We start from the raw sequence: 12,484 nt of genomic DNA, 5'->3' as shown, positions 1-12,484 counted from the left end.
AGTAGTACTGTGGGTAGTAGATGTGGCTACAGTAGTACTGTGGTTTATAGTAGTACTGTGGGTTATACTAGTACTGTGTGTAGTAAATGTGGCTACAGTAGTAAGCTGCTCTTACAGTCAGTGATGTCACATCACAGCCTGTTGCCAACTGTAGTCGTTCCTCTGCATGTACTAATAAGGGGCCTGTCAACACCTCCAAACTACAGGGCAAAATAACATTAACCTAAAGACTAAAAACATAAAATAAGCATCTGGTTATTTGTACATATATGGATTCACGCTAAGTTATATTGATAGCGTTGATTTTTTTTGTATTTGTACTCTTTGCACTCATGGTGTCTCTTTAATGTGCTCAGAGTCGTAGTGTCCCTTTGAGCATGTGATTCATGATGGATGTGGAGGGGTGAACAGGCGTCAGGGTTCTGTCTGTCCCCAGGGCAGAAGCTCCTTCCTGGGGTTAGGCTGAAAGACAGACGGCCCAGCGCCCTCTGAGCCTGAAAGTCTCAGCTCACTAAATGAGGGCATTGTGAGCGCAGACCTGGTCTCATCTTCATGTACAATCTTCTTTTCTGTCCTCTCTCAGCACATTACAGGCCCAGACTATGTGACGACAACCATTGTGTTGGTGTGGGGAGACAGACCGAGCACACGCACGCACACACACTGTATGAAGAAGACTGGAATCAGATTTGGGTGGCACAGAGGAACTCCAAGACAGAATCACAAAACCATGAGAAATAGCCTCTTTCCACTGTCTCTGTCCAGTATTTCACATGTATGTTATCTCAGTGTAATGCTAATACATAAATGTTTGTACAGCCAATTTCTTTAAATTGTTCATGAACGTATATCAATTGTTAATGATGACAGGTAAAGGTAAATAATAGCATTCTTCTCATGGACATTAAACTGTATTAATCTATGCTTTTCCTGGTGATATATATACATAAAGGCATGATTGCCAATAAGGTCTCAATGTGAAGTCTCATTCTTTAGTAGTGATACTACATAACCAAAATCCACTTAAGTGTGCAGTTCTGTGTTCATGGGAGCTCTTAACACTGATAACGTCCAGAGGAGCTCGTTCTGAGGGGCAGTGCTGGAGAGATCACACATGCATGGCCGAGTCCATTTGTTCAAATGGGAGAATAATTGGCCAAAAGTCCATTAGCATCTCAATGTCACTGCTACATTTCACACATATAGAGCTAGGAGACATAACACCACCAACAGTAGTGCTGTTAATGGAACCTCTGGTTAATAGTCTTCTCACCTGCTGCTCAAATCAAAATTATGACACCTTTTTTACAGATTTGAATGTCTGTAAGGATAAACGATAGAGATGGAGAGTCTTAAGTTGGATGTGGGATATATTCTACACACTCCTTTCTCTCTATTTTATTATTTCTTTCTATCTTTCCACAGGTTGGCATGACAACAGGTGAAACAGACGGTATTGTTCTGTGTTCAGGCAATCAGTCTCATTACCCATGAGCCTCTTCTGGGCTGCCTCCACAATCAATCCCCCCTCCGCTTTGCCGAACATTGTGGGGATGTCACCGTACACCTGACAGGTATTCAGGGCTGCTGCCCCCCCAGTCTGTCTGTGGGAATCCCCCGTCCCCCGATTAACTCCCCATTCAGCGCTGTCAAAGCGGCCCAGAGAGCAGCCGGGCCAGCGCGGCTATGATGGCGCAGGTCCGCGCTCAGGTAGAGCTGCTCTGATGAGACTCGCAGGAGGAAAACACTGCAGGCTGTGTTGGGCTGGCATGCAGAAAAGCAAAAGATTTCTGAGTAGAGACAGATGTCTTGTATAAAGACCGCAGAACTCAAGACGCACTCATTGATGCATTGTCTAAGGGACAAATTACACAAGACAGTGCCATGGTTTCTGTGGGCTGGCGGAGTCAGACACAATGGTCATATAATGACAACAAATCATTGTAATTGAAACTATGTTAAACCTGCTGTTTAACCTGAATTTGCTTTCTCATAGTTATATTTCAATACTAAATCAATATATACACATAACGAGTGGTGTATATAAAGGCAAATAACAGTCGGTAACGCAAAGATGTGCGTTACTCAGGGCTGGGCCTAGCAGGCCATGCGGAGCTAACGACGTCGCTCTAGATTACTGCATTTTAAATGTGCATTATTCACTTCGGAGTGATTTCTAACGTGGTTTGACATGAATTGCAACAGCACATCATTTAATTTCGGTCCTGAATCCTTTAAGCTGATTCCTGTGTAAAAACATACTCTTTATTTTACTCCATGGCTTCTGGTAAACGGGGAGATTTGTAGATTAACTCTTGTCCCGAAGGACAATTAAAGAGAAATTAGCCTAAATTGCTGCTAATTTTATGTTGTCTGCTATTTTTTCCACTGTGTTTATCTTTGGCCAGCTTTCTCAGAAACTCCCTCTTTTAAAATTGCTTGCAATGTTTTTGTTTGCTATGGCTCTCGGTTTGCAGCGATGCTCTTCAAGAGAAAGATGTTATCCATGCTGATCTCAATGTGGGTAGGGCTATTTCTCTCCATCCTTACATAAATAAGCCTCCACCATCATGTATATGTAAATTCAGTATATGGTGCAGGGCGCTCTTTTTTATATGATATGCTTTAATTGGCTTTTTTTGCATGGCCGGTAGCGCAGGAAAAACAGCTAGATTGAGAGGGAGGAATGCGAACAGGGAAACGCTGTTTACGTGTGCTCTGGCAGCTGGTTAGTAACACCCTCTCTCTCCTTTTATTTTACCTCTCCAGCCCCCTTCCTCTCCTCCCCCTGTCCGCGCTGCCGCGGGCGCGCCGGATCAGCCCTTCAGATGGAATACTGCGCCCCGAGATCGATGTATGCATGGAGACAGCCGTCAGGAGAGACAGACAGAGAGAGAGAGAGACAGGCAGAGACAAGGACAGCCACAGACAGGAGTTGGAGAGAGATGTCAGCGGAGGCCGCGATGTGTCAACGCCAGCGCGGAGTTGTAATGCTTATCGATCCGCTGCGTTTTTACGCAGAAGCGCTCAGACGCGGCATGGGGAAACTGCAGCAAGGGGGGGGGGGGGGGGGCGAGCGAGACATCGGGGCCAGCTAACATGGAGAGAGAGAGTGTAATAGAAAATCACGCTCCCGTGCCCCCCTCCTCCCCATCCCTCTGTCTCTGGTTGCAGATTGATCTTCCTGTTCCTGCTGGTCGGGTCCTCTGTCATTACGCTGCTCTGTCATTAGCGCGGAGCCATCGGCACTGCTGCCCTGTGCCTGTGTCACTCCGCACAGACAGCTACACTTTCCTCTCACACTGCTCCCTGTATTTATTAAAGCCGCTGACAGCCCGCTGCCTTGCAGACACATTAGGAACCCTTTAACCCCTGACTGTGGCTGGGGATGCCGGGCGCAGTAAAGCCCCAGCCGCTGGAGATCTCCAGGATGGCCTTTGGATACTCGCGCTGCTCTCCGTAGTCCGGCCTGCCCCTTTTACACGCAGTAGGTACTGGATATTACGACCAGACGGGGGTAGGAGCTGAACATTTACGCATTTGTCCATCTACCCAGAAAATTCTCGCGCGTTTTAAGCCCACGTTGTCATTTTTGTGGAATCATTGTCAGCACATGTACAGGCTTGTTCAGGCTTCATTTGTAATTACATTTACAGGTCTATGAAGTGCGTGATTTACACAGTACTCCTAAATCCATTATAGGCCTACTCTTGCTACATTCACCACAAAACCACTTGTTAAGAGGTCCTGGTCTACATATGTTGTTATTATATTATTACACAAATTTGAGTGCCACTAAGTATGTAACCATGAACATTTATTTGTTAAAATAGCTTTTCTGTGACCTTGGGGATGCTACTATGATACTGATGAATAAGAGAAAACCATCCACATGTCATTGGTATGTAGGAATGGCTTGTAGCTGTGTAGACGTGGTCTGCAGCACATCTGACAGGGTTAGCTTCTGCCTTTGTATGGTGTTGTTTAGAGAACACACTTGTTCTCACTTGTTCATTTGGTCATGTAGCTCTTTTTATTTACATCTGCCTCCATTATAACTATAGTCTGATATGTTACTACATGATCTAACATAATATTCAAATGATCTTTGTCCACACACATTATTTCACCTCTTGGTCATATGAGATCAAGTACACTGTTTTTTTATGTTCTTTCACTTGCACTGTTCATGATTTTAGTGATGTCAGATTGTGGCATTTTTTTCTCATGGGCTAATGACACATTTTATTTGGTCAGAGTTTTATCTTCAGTCATTTTCAGTTACTCCCACATCTCATCTGGGGTGTCGTGTGAGATGCTGTTGTTTTGAAATCTGTGGGAATTTTTCTAGTGGGAACAATTTTTGCTGGTACTTACTGGATTGGGAGGGATTCAGGTTATGTGGTCAGTCAGATTTGGCAGTGCCATGTAGAGTTATCATCAGTGTTTCAGCCTGTCTGTCAATGGCGGTTTCTTAGTGGAGTTTTGTCTGAGGTCTGGCTCTGATTCCTGCCTTCATTTTTTTCTCAGGCTCTGGTGTTACATCTCTCGTCCAGCTCTGTAACTGCTACCATTAGATGACCTTACAGCCATGTGGCTGTCTCTGTTACACTGTTGGCCAAATTGCAGCAGGTCGTTGCACGTGTGAACGTTGCCGTGTTTGTGCAGCAGTGTGTTTCGGAGGTTCTGCACAAATATCAGACTCCCCTTGTTGGGAAACTGGTTGTGTGTCTCCCCTTCCGTCAGACAGACTCCCTGATCAGGGCCAGTTAGGAGCCCTCGGGGTATCTGACCAATGGGGCGGAAGCGACGAGACTTTCGGACGTGGCCGACCACACGAAGGCCGATAGCGAGCCTCGTGTGAGTCTGATCTGAGTATTAGAGAGGCCAGCATGTAGGACACCCAGGGAGATCACCACCAGATCACTGCAGATCTCCACACTTGGGGGTGGGTTGAGTGGGGGGGCTGGTCAGACCTCATACATGTGGGAACAGTTTAAGGATGGAGGGAAAGAAAGAGCAAGAATAGGAGTGAAGACCAGAGAATGAAGAGATGTAGTGTTTGGTGGCATCTGAAACCACCTCTGCTTAAATATAAATCAAGAGTGTCCAGGTGCACATGCAGTAAGGGCTTTTGGACATTAATCACATGCCAAGGGTGATTCGTAGAAGTGGTAAAGGTGGTACACCATTAATTCACTGAACGCCGATGCATTTCTGTATACAGGAACAAAAGACCATTTGTATTCTTGGTTGTGTAGAAACATTTCCTCGACTCATTGAAATGAATGCATCAAGATTAGTGATAAGACACATAGTTTTAACATCTGACAATGTAAGGCAGTGTATTTCAATGTAAATAATTCAGAAGACTCATGTTGATTTGTTAATCATTATTTTATTATTGTATTTTTTATTGTAGGGCAAAACTTTACAATCCTAATTCACAGTGAAATTATGTGTTAAAATGAAAATTTGCCATAGACCATAGAATAAAGTGCTTATTCAAGTTATTCAAGTGATTTCCTGAGGTGTGCAAATGTTTGGATCTTCAGACTATGCAGTGCCCATTGATATGTATAATATACACAAAAACAAATATGAAATGTGAAATATTCAAAAACCGGTGCGGACGATTATGAATATGAATCATTTGCTATCACTACATGAACTGGAGTGCAATGATTTATTTTTCTTGCTCAAAACAAGTCTCAGTTTGTGGGTTTGGTCCTTTTTTGCCAAGATGAATCTAGAATGTCCCTTGTGTTGTGTGAGAAATCCAACTCCCGCTGTGCAGCAGAAACCCTAATGCATATCTCACTGGCACGGCTGTCGGCGGGCAGAAAGGAAGAGGCATTTTAATGCATTTAAGAGTTGTTCTCTAGGTGCCAGTTGATAGACAGAGGAACCTTATATTTGCGAACACCTAGGGTTTAATGCACTCCAAGGAGCTTTCTGCCTTGTCTTCCACCCAACAAAACATGTTCCGCAGAATAAAAGAGAAAGCAAAGCACAAAATTATTCCTTCTGCCGCCTATCAAGCGGCTGTATTCAGGGTAGCGTCTTAAGGGCGCGTCAGTCCGCCTGCCTCTCCCGGAGGGTAATTATCCTTTTTCCTGTCATGGGTCTCCAAATGATCTCTAACCACCGAGGTGCTTTTGCAGGAGCTCAGCTTTGTCAATAGGGAGGAGAAAGAGGTTTAATTTTCAGACAGCTGCACATCTAGTTTTATCATGCTATTATTTGCTCCGTGGTCATCTATATCATCTATCTGTCTCTACGTGTTTACCTGGTTCTCCTTAAGCTTTGCCTGTATATGTGTACGGCCCACCTATATTAACATATTTATTCATAGTCTTGCACTTTTCTTGCAGTGTTTTGTGTGTGTGTGTGTAACATTTTTCACACTCCACATTGTCCGTGTAATTTCCCTTTCAGCATCTCTCTGTTTTCCCCCTTCCTTCCCTTTCAGAAAGAGCCGTGAATGGAAGGAAAATTAGCACAATTACTCACATAATTGAGTCGCCTTTGTAGCAAGTGCAGCTCCTGTTCCCTTTTTTTTCCATCAGCCAAAATGGTTTCATTATAGGGGTTTTCATATTCCCTGACACAGGGTGCCGTGAGAGAGGAGAGGATCGGCAAGGAGAGAGGAGAGGAGGAGAGAGGAGAGGAGAGTAGAGGGGAGGAGAGGAGAGGAGGAGAGAGGACAGGACAGGAGAGGAGAAGAGAGGAGAGGAGAGGAGAGAGGAGAGAAGGAGAGGAGAGGAGAGAAGGAGAGGAGAGCAGAGGAGGAGAGAGGAGAGGAGAGGAGGAGAGAGGAGAGGAGGAGAGAGAAGAGGAGAGTAGAGGAGGAGAGGAGGAGAGAGGACAGGACAGGAGAGGAGAGGAGAAGAGAGGAGAGGAGAGAGGAGAGAAGGAGAGGAGAGGAGAGGAGGAGAGAGGAGAGGAGAGGTGGAAAGAGGAGAGAGGAGAGGAGAGGGCCTGGCGCGGAACGGCTGGGCGCGTGCGGGAGACACCGGGTGAGCGGGGCGCGTCATTAGGGTCACAGTGGGGGTAATTATCCCCATGATGGAAAGACCATCCAGTGCCTTTTCTCCCCCGTGCTGCAAATGCACCGTCCCTGGCTTTTAGGCAAAAAGAACTTTGTAATAAATGGAGCTTCCACCTACTACTTATACAAAAGAGAGAGCTTGTGGAAGAGGGGGGCAAGAGGGAGAAAAGAGGGAGAGAGAAGAGAGGGAGACAGAAGAGAGAAAGAGAGCATGACCAAAAAGGAAGCTGGAAAGAGAGAGAGATGGAGAGACATCAACATGACAATTTTCCATCATTAGGACTAATGACAGGCTAGCGGAAGGGATCAAGGAGAAGAGAAAGGAGGTAAAGCAGTCAGGTGTCGCCGAGGACTGACCTCTTTGTGTCTTTGTTCGGGGCTTTAACTCTTAACAAAACCTAAAAGGGCCCCGCCGCTACACCCCCCCCCCCCCCCCCCCCCCCCCCCCCCCCCCCCCGTGGCCCCCGCCGCTCAGCGGCCCTGCAGCATCCTCTCACGCAGCAAATGATTTAATTGGGAAATTTGCATGTATTCCCCCATTTGTGAGGCAATTAATTGGACAAAGGGATGCTTCTTCGTGGCCATGTAATCAAATATTGTTTCAGAAATGCATCGGGGAAAAGTAAATAAAAAAAGGAGCCGTTCGGTAGGCCACATTAGAGCCCGCGTGCTCTTTCTTCCCCTGGTCCACGGGCCGGCTTCCCTCCACGAATCCCAGCTGGTTAAAACCACCAGCAGGCCGCGGCACCGCTGCAGGACGGACCACACGCTTTTGTTTTGTCCGGGGATGATTTTCATGGATTTTAATTTACTGCCTAGTTTGAAGATTTGATGACTGCCTGTCTCGACCCCTTAGACTGTGGACACAACAAGGAAAAAATACGACAAGTGACAATTTTACAACCATTTCATTTCTCCGTTGTTGACACATTAAGTAACCACCATCTATTGGGATAGATTTTTTTTTTCCTGCGAGTAGCACCTAACTCAGGTAATTGGTCATTTTGGAGGGCAATTTCAGGGCAGGTGGGAGGCTGGGCAGGTCTCTCTGACCCCTGCTGCTGGGATAATGGTGAGGGCTACTGGGGCTGTCACAGCCATGTTTGGAGGGTGTGTGTGTAGGGCTGCAGTGGCCCCACTGGCTGTGTGCTGGGCTCCCCTGCCTCCCCTGGCCTGCCTCTGCGGTTCAGCCCGGTGAGTGATAGCTGTCCACTTGCAGGCAGAAGAGGATCTTCAACGGCCCTGACAGTCACCCCTCATTTTAACTCACCCACCATAAACCATCACTGTCATGAAGCTGCTGATCATGTAATCTATTCACCTCTCGTTTTCCAAAAGATTTCTGGAGAGAGGGGAACGAGACTTTAGGGGTCCTTCGGGTATGAAAACACAGGTATTTTAGACACATTAATATATGGAAATATCAATATTTTTCAACAACCCAAACATCATGTCCATATTAGCATGCTAATCACAGTGTTAAAAATCTTAATACCACAAAATACCACAACTTCAGCTCAATATATATATTTTTCATGCTAAGAATTTTTATTCTTAATAATTAATAAAAAGCACAAATAATAAAGTGTTGTTATGCTGCACTCATTGTTTATTGGGTTTGTTTGTATGTTGGGTCTGTTTGGTGTTTTTGGTGGGATAGAAATATTTATGCTCAGTAGGTGTGGAAAGGACTGGGAGTCGTCAATGTTAGTATTGTGTGTATATTCACACATATGAATATGTCTGTGTGTGTGTGTGTGTGTGTGTGTGTGTGTGTGTGTGTGTGTGTGTGTGTGTGTGTGTGTGTGTGTGTGTGTGTGTGTGTGTGTGTGTGTGTGTACATGCATGCATGTGCATCTGTGTGTGTGTGTTTCTGTTTCTGTTTCTGTTTGCAGGTGTGAACCACTGGCTGAGTCTGGAGGCAATTATTTCTGTCTGCTCTCCCAGAAGAGCCATGAGGTAGATCCCCTCTAACTCTCTCCCACTGCGGCCTGAGTGTGAGCAGCTGGAGACAACACCGCACAGGCCAGGGGGGAAAGGCCCACAGCCACACTCAACCACACACAACCACACTCAGCCACACACAGCCACACTCAGCCACACTCAGCCACACACAGCCACACTCAGCCATACACAGCCACACACAGCCACACTCAGCCACACTCAGCCACACACAGCCACACTCAGCCACACACAGCCACACTCAGCCACACTCAGCCACACACAGCCACACACAGCCACACTCAGCCACACACAGCCACACACAGCCACACTCAGCCACAGCACCCTGCAGTTGTGGAAACTCATGTACCTCATGTCATTAGTTACTGAAATCACAATTGTATTATTTCATTATCAAATGGCAGCTGTTGATTTGTTAAGATGTAACTAAATTAAAATGCTTTATTCTTCAGTGAGAGTAACTGATATAACACTAGCTGTATAAATAGAGACATAAGCAAATACAGATTCACTGATCTTTTGAGAGCTTTTTGCAGACCATATAGGCCAAACCCTGAATTCAAAATTATTTTTATGGATGAATTCATTCTGACAGTAGAATACATTGTTATTATTACTTATTTTTCCACAGCCGTTATTAGAACATTAATGTAAAATGTGCATTTATAAATTGATTAAAAACACATCTATAAACTGTGAAATAATCGAGCATGAAGTTATTATAGAATCTCAGAAAATAATACTTGAAATAAGCTGCCAGGCTACTTTGGTTTTAAATCTTCATCACATCAGAATGATGTTGTGATGTAACACATCATTTTCATTTTGCAAGTTCATCCCTGGGAATGAAATCAATAGCTTTAAATGGGCTTCTGTCCAATCTAAGCAAGATGCGTGTTTAACACGGTACCTAATGGTTGTTAACTGGTTCACAAACGTCGGGCCGGTTCACCTTCCCCGTCCCGCTCACGTCGTCCTGGTGCTGAACAAGCCGGGCCCTTCTGTGTTTACCGCAGCTCAGTGAAGCGGAAAATTGAAGGTACAGCCCACCTAAGACATCCAATAGTGATCCAACCTAAAACGCTGTGCAGTAAAAAACCCTCCTCTTCCCCTATGGCTGATCGAATACGCTAAATATGAATCATCACATCAGAATTAACCCGCCCCTCCTTCTCCCAATAAGGTGTAATAGTTACAAATCTCTGTGTAAACAAGCCACATGTCCAAATGAGAGCAGAGAATTTATTTACTCTTTCTGTTCATGTGGAGTTAATGTTTTTTATATATACTGACACTCTTAAGGAACAATTGTTCAATCCAAATATCAGGATAATTCATCTGAGAGCTTTGATTTCTTTTTATGTCATTTCGTAATTATACACCAGTACATGTCATCCTGAAAAACATATAGAGATTTTGTGTGTGTGTGTGTGTGTGTGTGTGTGTGTGTGTGTGTGTGTGTGTGTGTGTGTGTGTGTGTGTGTGTGTGTGTGTGTGTGTGTGTGTATTTACCTTTACTAAAATGGTAATGAGCTCATGATTTTTAAGTGCTCATCATAAATCACATGAGAGTTTTTTATTTCATGTACTTAACTTCAATTCTGAAATGATGAGTGACTTCAATATAACAATAGGGTTAGCAGAGTTCCCATGCTGTTTCTATTAGCCTAACACATGGAGCATAAAGGTGCTACACAGGGAAACCTGTCGTACAACAAGAGCATCGTTCTCAAATGAAGCACTCCATTCTATAAATAAGGACTTCTGTTCGTTTAAATAAAGTTTAAAAAAAATCTCTACCACCATGTTCCATAAACATATTCGACAAGTTTTGATTATGGTGCATCTGATAACTTTTTTTCCTACATATTTGATGAACATCAAAATATTTGATGCAGCACATCTATGAATCCTGCAGATTCAGACGGGGGTTTTTCTGCCCGCTCTGTTGTGCTTGGCTCGGGCGTCAGAACACCCCTGCGTCTGCTGTGAGAGCTTCGGCCGCATCTCCACAGACCAAAATCCAAATGAGAGATTCATTTCACTGGTGTCCCAGTTTACTTTAATACTCACTGGGCTGATTTGAAGTATGAAATCATTATCATTACTGTTATTTCGATTCTGTTGTCATGTGTCGTCAAATTGTTTTTGGAATATTCTGTCAATACCTTTTGTAATAAATGTATGTTTCTCAAGGACCTGAGTTGTTGTGTGTGTAACATAGGGACATCATAAAGACTAGAGTAACCACTAAAGGAGTGTGTGTAACATAGGGACATCATAAAGACTAGAGTAACCACTAAAGGAGTGTGTGTAACATAGGGACATCATAAAGACTAGAGTAACCACTAAAGGAGTGTGTGTAACATAGGGACATCATAAAGACTAGAGTAACCACTAAAGGAGTGTGTGTAACATAGGGACATCATAAAGACTAGAGTAACCACTAAAGGAGTGTGTGTAACATAGGGACATCATAAAGACTAGAGTAACCACTGAAGGAGTGTGTGTAACATAGGGACATCATAAAGACTAGAGTAACCACTAAAGGAGTGTGTCTGCTTCATGCTGAAACAATTAAACCTCCCAGTGAATCTGGTGCCACCAATAACAGAAACTAATCAGAGGCTTAAATTAAAATTAAATTTACTCTGGACTTGACATCTGTAGTCCCTTTACAATCAGATCAAGTATTGCTGAACGGTTGGCTATCTGAGGCTGATTCATCATGCTGAAGACGAGACAATAACTCAACTGTCTGTTGCTGAACCCTAGATTTGTCAGTGAGGTATTTCCCCATGTTGGTGTTTGTCTTTAACCTAGAGACCCTTCGCACACAAACACACTCTCCAGCTGAATAGGCGTGAGACACTGAATCAGTGCAGCATAGCAGGTGTTTAAATAACGCACGCATGTCACTTCCCTTTGTTTTCTGTCCTTTCGAATGTCATTTCCTGTTTCCGAATGTCCTTTGACTCATTATCTCACGACATGCTTTATTTCAGCGCCTTTAGTTAAAACATTAACAGTACTGCGGTGGTGAAAACAAGCTTGTGGGCATTTTACCTCATGCAATCTAATTACTCAGAGACAAACCATTATGAGGCATGTACTGCGTGGCCATTGTCATATACGTCACTACAAAATTACAGAAATTACTTACATTAATATTATTTTTATGTCAGGATTTGAAACGTCATGCTGTTTCTATCCTCTATCTCAGTGTGTCCTGTATATATGTTAATAATCTCAAAAGTGTCTATATGATTATTCAATTAATTCATCCATCCATTCACTCATTTTTATATTTTAGACAGGCATGCATCTAGACATAGTCCTACTGAATGTGTATTTAATAAAATATAGGAATAATAATGATTTTCTTTATTAAATTGTGTGTGTGCGAGTGTGAATGTCTCTGTGTGTCATGTTACATATCATTCCCTAAATAGAATGTACATTTATTCTGGA

At 43.8% G+C, this 12,484-nt stretch overlaps 1 long non-coding RNA gene across 1 annotated transcript; it reads right to left on the bottom strand.

Annotated features, from left to right (window-relative positions):
- Nucleotides 1–5,378: 5,378 nt before the first annotated feature.
- On the bottom strand, nt 5,379–7,443 carry LOC143512446 (uncharacterized). The gene is made up of 2 exons (XR_013130459.1): nt 6,514–7,443; nt 5,379–6,172 (listed from the first exon to the last, which is right to left on the bottom strand). It is a non-coding gene; the product is annotated as an uncharacterized LOC143512446 (long non-coding RNA).
- Nucleotides 7,444–12,484: the final 5,041 nt, after the last annotated feature.

Source organism: Brachyhypopomus gauderio, chromosome 4, assembly GCF_052324685.1.
Source record: "Brachyhypopomus gauderio isolate BG-103 chromosome 4, BGAUD_0.2, whole genome shotgun sequence".
Taxonomy (NCBI): domain Eukaryota; kingdom Metazoa; phylum Chordata; class Actinopteri; order Gymnotiformes; family Hypopomidae; genus Brachyhypopomus; species Brachyhypopomus gauderio.
Note: the sequence above shows the minus strand (reverse complement) of the source record. Positions and strands in the feature narration are given on the sequence as shown.